An 8,698-nucleotide genomic window follows, 5' to 3' on the forward strand; every position below is an offset into this window, starting at 1 on the left:
TTGTACATGTGTGTTTGTGTGTGGGTGTATGTGTGTGTGTGTGTGAGATATTTTGCCTTATTTTGTGAGACAGAATCACTCATTGAACCTGGAGGGTTTTGGTTTTTTGTTTTGTGGGTTTTTTTTGTTTTTTTGTTTTTGTTTTCTGTTGTTTTTTTTGTTGTTTTTGTTTGTTTGTTTGTTTGTTTTTGCCTAGACTGCTGGCTGGTAAGTCCCAGGAATTCTCCAGCCACCCACTCCCTAGAATTAAGATTATAGGTCCATGCTGCCAAACTTTGAAGTGGAAGTTTCTGACTGTGTCATGTGACTTACATGGTATTTTGCTGAGGCAAGACCCGTGGGAGGATATGCAATGTTTGGAGGGAGTATAACAGCCTTGCAACGCTTTCTCCATCTCTAATCTTCACTGATCTTCACTTTGTTGAGAGAGGCACTGCAGAGACTTCCTGGCATTCTGGCTGCTCCTGGTTGCTCCCATTGACTTGTGGCACCTTAGTGGAGGCCAGCTGTTTCTGCTGGATCATGCCACCATTGCGGGTCTGTGTTTGGTGATGAACTTTTGAGTTGGAATGCTGGTATCCCGACAAACCTATTGGAATCACTCCCCAAAGAGCTACTTCTAAACAGGTCCACATCCCCTCATCCTTTTTATCATCTTTTCTCCCCTACCTTTGGATGGTGGGCTAGAAGTGGGGGGTCAAAGCATTTAAGAACTCTCATTTAAAGTAAGTTTTAAAAACTCTAAACCTATAAAGCCTGGCTTTTATCACATGAATAATGGGGGGTGCTCTTTACCAATGGAGCCATGCCCTCAGGCACAACTCTTTCTTTAATGGGCCCTAACATGTGAACAGGCAGCCAGTACAGCTTCTCTTCTGGAGTTTTGAAAAGAATAAGATTGAGTTCCTCACAGCTTCTCTTGTGTTAAGGCTTCTGCCAGGTACAACCCTTCCCCCAAACGTAACACAAGAGATCTCCTACCCTCCCAGCTTAGGTGAGACGCCTTCACATACCGCAACATCCTGTAATGCTACACATGTAGCACCGTTTGTTATTACTTGGAAACTCTGTCATGGTCCCTGATGTAGCTGTGAATTCTTAGAGACGAGAGTTCAATACTTCGGGCATTGATTGGGATTCAATAAGCAAGTTCACCTTTAATGGATGAGCCTGACAGGTACAGGCACATAGTCGATCACCGTTTGTCCACAGTGAAACTCATCTGTTTTGCTTTCCAAGTATTCTTTGCTTTGAAAATCCGCATTGAGAGTTTCTAGGCATCGACTGCTCAGGAGAGCTTAGCGCCATGCACACGCCTAGAGTTTTCCTGCCCACTTTCTCTTCCCAGTGATTTAAAACCACGTTGAATAACGATGAACAAACAGAAGTCTGGGGATCTGCTCCTAATGGCTTACACCCAGCAGCAGTCACTTACCCCAACCTTCAGTTTGCTGATGTAACAGGTATTAATAAATAATTCTATAAGAGCACAGTTCTTAAAGATGTCCGTTCTGCTCTAAATGGTTAGCCCTGCTCAGAGAGGAAAGACTGTCTCTGAGAGCTGCTTTTTCTCACCTCCCTAAATGCTTCATATACCTGTGTGCATCAGGCCAAGCTAAGCACCTGGGAAGTAGAGAGTAGTGGTTCTATTTATAACAAAAATGCCAAGGCTCTTGTTTAGAAGTAACATTTGTGTGCATTACTGTTTGGATCTTAAATATCCTCTCAAAGCCCATGTGTTGACAGCTTGAACCTTAGGGTGCTTCTATTATGGACTGCAAAGTTCTTTAAAGGCTGGGACCACTAGGGTGTCTTTAGGTAGTGGGGAGAATGCCCTGGAAGTAGCTTGTAAAACTCTAGCCTCCTCTTTCTTTTGCTTGGTTTCTTGGCTGTACAGTGAGCAGCTCTGTCTCACCTTACCTTCCTGTCATGACAGTGTTTGACCCAAGGTCTTAGGGCCAAGGGACAAATGCACCAAACCCTTCAAAATAAACCAGCCTTTATAAGGTGATTACGTCAGTTCTTGGTTAAACTCAATGCCACCTTGCCCTGATATGATGTTACCACAAAGACGCTGTGACTGGGTGTACTGGCTAGTTTTGTGTCAACCTGACACAGCTGGAGTTATCACAGAAAAAGGAGCTTCAGTTGAGGAAATTCCTCCATGATATCCAACTGTAAGGCATTTTCTCAATTAGTGATCAAGGGGGAAAGGCCACTTGTGGGTGGGACCATCTCTGGGATGGTAGTCTCGGTTCTATAAGAAAGCAAGCTGAGCAAGTCAGGGGAAGCAAGCCAGTAAGTAACAACCCTCCATGGCCTCTGCATCAGCTCCTGCTCCCTGACCTGCTTGAGTTCCAGTCCTGACTTCCTTTGGTGATGAACAGCAATGTGGAAAGTGTAAGCTGAATAAACCCTTTCCTCCCCTACTTGCTTCTTGGTCATGCTGTTTGTGCAGGAATAGAAACCCTGACTAAGACACTGGGTATGTCTGAGATGTTTCCAGAGAAATTTAACTGAGAGGGGGAGATGTGCCCTGAAGGTGGGTGGCACCATGTCATGGGATACCACAGTGAATAGAAAGGAGGAAGCTGGTAAGCAGAACCATTTATCCCTCTCACTTCCTAAGACTAGATACAATGTGACCAGCTACCCCAGGTTTCTGTCTCCATAGTTTCAATACAACACTTGCCCTGCCATGATGTACTGCTTCAAAAGAAACCTTGTTTCCTTCCGTTGTTTCTGTCAGGTTTGACGTCACAGCAATGAGGGGAAAAAAATCACTAATATCTAATAGAGTGACAGGGAGTTAACTAACAAAATAAGTGTGTGAGTCTCTTTGTAGTTGACTTTACGGTTTAGAGCAGTCCTGAGTTCATAGAAACCTTGAGCCCAGCGGTACGGAGAAATCCCATGTGCCTCCACCCCCCCCAACCCCTGCACACACAGACACCCTATTACCAATACCCCCAACTAGTGTAGCCCAGGCATTGCCGAAGATGAACGTAAATTGATCTGCCTCTGTCACTGAGTCTACAGATGCCACTGAGGTTCACTCATGGGGTGGACCTCACATTCCATGGACTCAGGGAAATCTTTGGTGATGTCAGTGTAGCATCCTACAGTACAGTCTCACCACACTGAGAGTCCTCGGTGCTTTGGCTACCCTTCCCTTCCAATTAAGCCTAGGTAATCACTGATGATTTTTACGGTCGCCATGGTTAACTTTTCTAGGTCATCTGGTTGGAATCCTAGCCCATGGTGCCTTTTCAGATCACTTAACCTCACTTAGGAATATCCATTTTAGGGTGGTGTGTGTGTGTGTGTGTGTGTGTGTGTGAAGTGACGCTCACATGTTTTAGGGCAGAATCATATTCCATTATCTGGATATAACATAAAGAGTAAACTTTTTAATGAAGTAGGATGCACTTAATGTACACAAATCATTCACAGATGACTTGATGAACTTTCATTAGAGGAACACTTCATGCCGTCAGCACTCAGATCTGTCGAGAGGCCATTGTAACACACAGAAACCCCTGGTACTCAGATCCATTCCACATCCCACATAGGATGAGCAGGGTCCTGAGCTCTGACACATGAATAGTCCTGTCTGACCAGCCCCCTTGGGAAGTCGACTTGGGAAACATCTTCTCGTCAGCCACTTAGCAACTAGCAATTTCCTCTCAAGGCAGACATGAGTCTGAATTAAAGAGAAAGTGCAGTAAACAGTGAGAATGATTATTTCTTTTCAGAAAAGAGTCCCATTAGTGTCTTCCTGGAAGTGCCTGTCTCCACTCAGAGCCACAGGGCCGTGCATCTAGGATACCAAACCGAGCTGCTGACAAGTGGCAATTAGGCACACCGTAGGAGGGCAGTCACTCCTCTAAAGCTAACATTGTGGAGTAAAACAAGATCAGATGGGATATGGCTGGACAGCTTTCTGGGGACTGCTTTGCTCTTGGGTTCTGGCATCTTTAACAGGCATAAGGACGGACCAGAGTAAAGCTCTCTAGGGAACGTCACAGATTTCTATCCTTCAGATGCCTGCCTCTTAGAGTTTGTAGTACTAAGCAGTGTGATTAAAGCCCAAAAAGAAGAATAAGCTAAGTTGTTGCCCTTAATGTGTGGAAACACACACACACACACAGCACTCTCACACTCAGTACGGAGCTGCAGCAACCCTAAAGCACCCTGGCTGCCATAGCCTCATATGCCACAAGAAAATGGAAATAATAAAATGACCACCTAGCAAGATCATCCCAGAGACTGAAGGCTATGTGATAGAAAAATGAATTCTCAGCAGAGTCCCATGGTATTCTCAAGGATAATAGCTCACCAGAAAGGACCAGTTGATTGATTTGTTTGTTTGTTTGTTTGTTTGTTTTACATAAAATAGTGAGCTGGCTGGGTTTGATCTACAGATAAAGTTGGCTCTTACCTTGGCTGGGGACATCTGGGAAAGGCAGAGAGCATCAGTCTCAAGCTTCCACCTCATTCACCCAGGAGGAAGCAAGCACATCCCCAAAATGACCTTGCTTAAGAAGAATCAAAATTTTGGAATCCTGTTACATTGATATAAGGAAGCACCCTAAAATTTAAAGGAAAAAAAGCCTTAATCACAAACAATGACAGCCGGATTTTGTTGCTATGTGCCAGATCTGCACTGCACACTGATTAAGTTCATCTAGTTTAATCCTCATGGACACTAGTATCATGTCACCGTCTTTTTAATACATACAACATCTGAGGGTTTCCAGTGAGTAGCACAGTTTGGGAGATTCGGGGCCTGCCTTGTCTGTCCTCTTTGATACAGGGCAAAAGAGGCCTCGGCCTCTCAACTCACAAAGTCAAGTCAAGGTCTACACATCTGCTGTTGCCATGACACTGATAATGCTTATGGTTAAGGGTTTTGCCTAAGACAAAATAGGAAAATTGTTTCATTAACAGTGGCATTCATTATTCTTTGTCTCTATCGCCTGCTCCTCATGAAAAAATAACTGATAGTGAACACCAAACCCCAACTGGATTGAAGAGTGGACACAGACAAGCCCAGAATTGCCTGTCGATATTCCCACAGTAGGGAGGCAAGCCAGTCCTAAGAGATGAAATTTATATGAAGCTGAACGTGATGGTGCAGACCTTAAGAGGTGAAGGTGGGAGGATCAGGAGTTATCATCAGCTATGTAGAGAGTTGGAGGCCAGCTTAAGCTACATGAGACTCCATCTCAAAGATTGGTAGATGGATGGATGGATGGATGGATGGATGGATGGATGGATGGATGGATGGACAGATAGACAGATAATAAATAGGTAGGTAGATTCATAGACACATAGATAGATAGATATGTAGATAGATAGATAGATAGATAGGGATTGGTGATAAATGAAAACTTCAGATGGAAACTCCATACACACACACGCACACACACACACACACACACACCACGGTGAACTTCACTTTTCCTGCATCTGCCTTGGCTACTCCACTTTCTCAGAAGTCCACCCTCCCTGTTCCCTTCTATTTACCTCCAGCTTCTAGGAAACTACGTAATCCATCACAGAAAACACAAAGTAGAGATTATCAGTCTAAAACAGTATAATCAAGAGGATATTATTCATCTCAGAGAGAGGAATTTAAAAACACTTCAGAGAATCATTTAAGAGTACTCTCTAGTGCTAGAAGGTAAAGTTAACTACAGCAACAATAGCAAACAGCCACAACAGGTAGAACAGGATACAGGACCCTAGATGAAAGAGCTCCTGCTAGCAGAACCGGAAATGGAAACAATTTGAGTTATAAACAAAGTAGCTTGTATTGAATCGCAGGTGAAAGCACAGAGCAGACACACAACACTGCACTGATACAAACCAATGATCTAGTAACAAAAGCTGGAAGAAAAGACAAGTCTTCCCTAAGGAAACTCTGGAATAATCCCAGCACTCGGGAGGCAGAAGCAGGCGGATTTCTGAGTTCCAGGCCAGCCTGGTCTACAGAGTGAGTTCCAGGACAGCCAGGGCTACACAGAGAAACCCTGTCTGGAAAAACCGAAGGTAAAAACAAACAAACAAAAAACCCAAACGGTTGCCAGATAATACAAGCAGACATCCCCTCCTAAGGGTCTATGCTGGTCTGAGAAACTAGCTTCTGCCGAGTAGGAAAGGGGGACACAAGAGCAACCCAGCAGTGAAGACACCATGCACAACCCCCATCAAAACAGGGGACCTTCACCTGTAAAAGGTTATGATGATATCATGTACCCCCAATGATATAAAAAAGGCATCTCAGATGGAGGGCTTCTTACCAAAACTTCACAAACCCAGTGGAGCCTCTCCAGAAATGCTCTCACAGAGATGCCCATGTATGTATGTCTCCTAGATGATTCCAAGTCGTGCTGGTTGGCAATAAGGATTGACTACCACAAACCCGATGACTACACGGAGTCTCTTATCAGTGTTCATTGACAAAAGAAACGTTTTCTTTCCTGAGCCCTAGTGAACACTTAAACAGTGTCTAGATGGAATTTCAGCCTGGAGAGTGCACACGGGAAGGAAAATGCCTTTGTAAGTCTCGTTTGCCTATCCTTGTAAGGCGAACTAGCTTCAGTATTCCACACCACACGCAGCTAGATCCAAGTTAACAGAGTAAGTTAACTTGGAGCTCTAGAGTGTTACACACACCTCGTGCCCAACCCCCAAACCCAGGGTGATGGGTTGGACTCTTTCCATGGTCTCAGTCACCTGGTTAGGTATTTGTCTGTCAAGGTTGCTGAAAAGTGTGTTTAACTTCATTAAAAAAAAGAAACCTCTTGATGAAAGATCTTCATAAGTATTTTTCCAGTCTAACACTGTAAACACACACAGGTGCACACAGGTGCACAGACACACACACACACACACATCTCCTAAGCAACAAAACAACACTTGTCCAACTGTTTCAGGGACATTGCCAAAATAAAAGATACCTTCTGCAGAATAACAGAAGTTGAAGATCACTTGGATAAATAACTTAAGTCGAAAATCACATGGGACAGGGGAGGGAGGGGCGTGGGGACTGCTCAGTCCCTGAAATGTTTGCTATGCAAGCATGAAGACTGAGTTCAGCACGTGGTGCTAGGAAGGCTAACACAGGGAGACCGCTGGAGCTTGCCAGCCAGCTAGCCATGACAAATTGGTGAGCTCTAAGCTCAGTGAGAGACCCTGTCCCAAAAACCCTAATGTGGTGGAAAAAATGACATTGGAAGACACCCAACATCTCTCTCTTGCCTCCCTCTGAAGGCACACATATATATTCTTGTACCAGTTCAGAATATGCATCACCCATGAGCACGTGCATATGCACACACACACACAATCACTTAGGAATATTTGGCATGTGTATCAGATGGTCAACATTTTTAGGTGGCAGCATCTCTGGGTGTTCTTCTTGCATTTTAGCCTTCTATATAGGTAGACGGTTGTTAGGGTTCACGCTGTCAGAGTACCTTGTAGCTAGGCTATAAATGGCTTGGCTTCAGACAATCAGGACACAGAGATTCACCTAGCTCCGCCTCCGGAGTACTAGGATTAAAGGCATGTGCCACTATCCAACTAATTTTAATTTTTAAATGCAAAGGCATTTTGTTTTAATGGAATTAACGTAATAGGTATAACAGCAAATGCAATGCTGATTGAGATTCTTTAGCGAAAAAAATCTCTGTGCTCTAAAACCCACTGTGATGTCAGAAGCAGAAAGTAACACTGCTGACCTCGTGTGACAGGTCGCACTGAAAACACAAACATGAAATATTGCCTTAAATCGTCCTAAAGCCATGTATAAGCTGTACAAAACTTAAATGAGCCCCGTCATCAGAGCCAGCCCTGCCTGCAGTTTCCTGAACTAAGTGCTACTGCCCGCCCAGAGCAAACGATTCTAAGGCCTGACTCTAGCAATGGCCTTCGCAAATCTGCACAAAGTACTCATCAGTGACAACCTGGACCCCTGCGGCCGGAAGATCCTGCAAGATGGAGGGCTGCAGGTGGTGGAGAAGCAGAACTTGAGCAAGGAGGAGCTGAACTTCAGGACTGCGAAGGCCTTATCATCCGGTCAGCTACTAAGGTCACTGCTGATGTCATCAATGCAGCAGAGAAGCTCCAGGTGGTGGGCAGGGCTGGCACAGGCATGGACAATGTGGATCTAGAGGCTGCCACGAGGAAGGGCATCCTAGTCATGAACACCCCCAATGGAAACAGCCTCAGTGCTGTGGAGCTCGCCTATGGGGTGATCATGTGCCCGGCCAGGCGGATTCCCCAGGCAACGGCTGCGATGAAAGATGGCAAATGGGACCGGAAGAATTTAATGGGGGACAGAACTGAACGGGAAGACATTGGGAATTCTTGGCCTCGGCAGAATCGGAAGAGAGGTGGCCACCCGAATGCAGTCCTTTGGAATGAAGACTGTAGGCTATGACCCCATCATTTCTCTTGAAGTCTCGGCCTCCTTTGGTGTTCAGCAGCTGCTGCTGGAGGAGATCTGGCCTCTTGCGCGCGTCCGACTCGACCAGCAAGAACGACGCTGCAACAGGATCCTTCTACACGCGTTTATTGGGAGAGCTTGATTGCAGAGGCGAAAAGACCTTTTGCCCAGCCCTGGTGCTGCTTTATATAGGCCTAGGAGAGGCGTGTCTCACACCCAGATTGTGTTGTGTTTGGTTGATAC

General features: G+C 45.2%; 1 pseudogene; it reads left to right on the forward strand.

The window, feature by feature from the left end:
- Positions 1 to 7,931: 7,931 nt before the first annotated feature.
- The window catches only part of LOC110307669, a 7,676-nt pseudogene continuing 6,909 nt past the window's right edge, over positions 7,932 to 8,698 (forward strand).

Source organism: Mus caroli, chromosome 13 (assembly GCF_900094665.2).
Source record: "Mus caroli chromosome 13, CAROLI_EIJ_v1.1, whole genome shotgun sequence".
Lineage (NCBI taxonomy): Eukaryota > Metazoa > Chordata > Mammalia > Rodentia > Muridae > Mus > Mus caroli.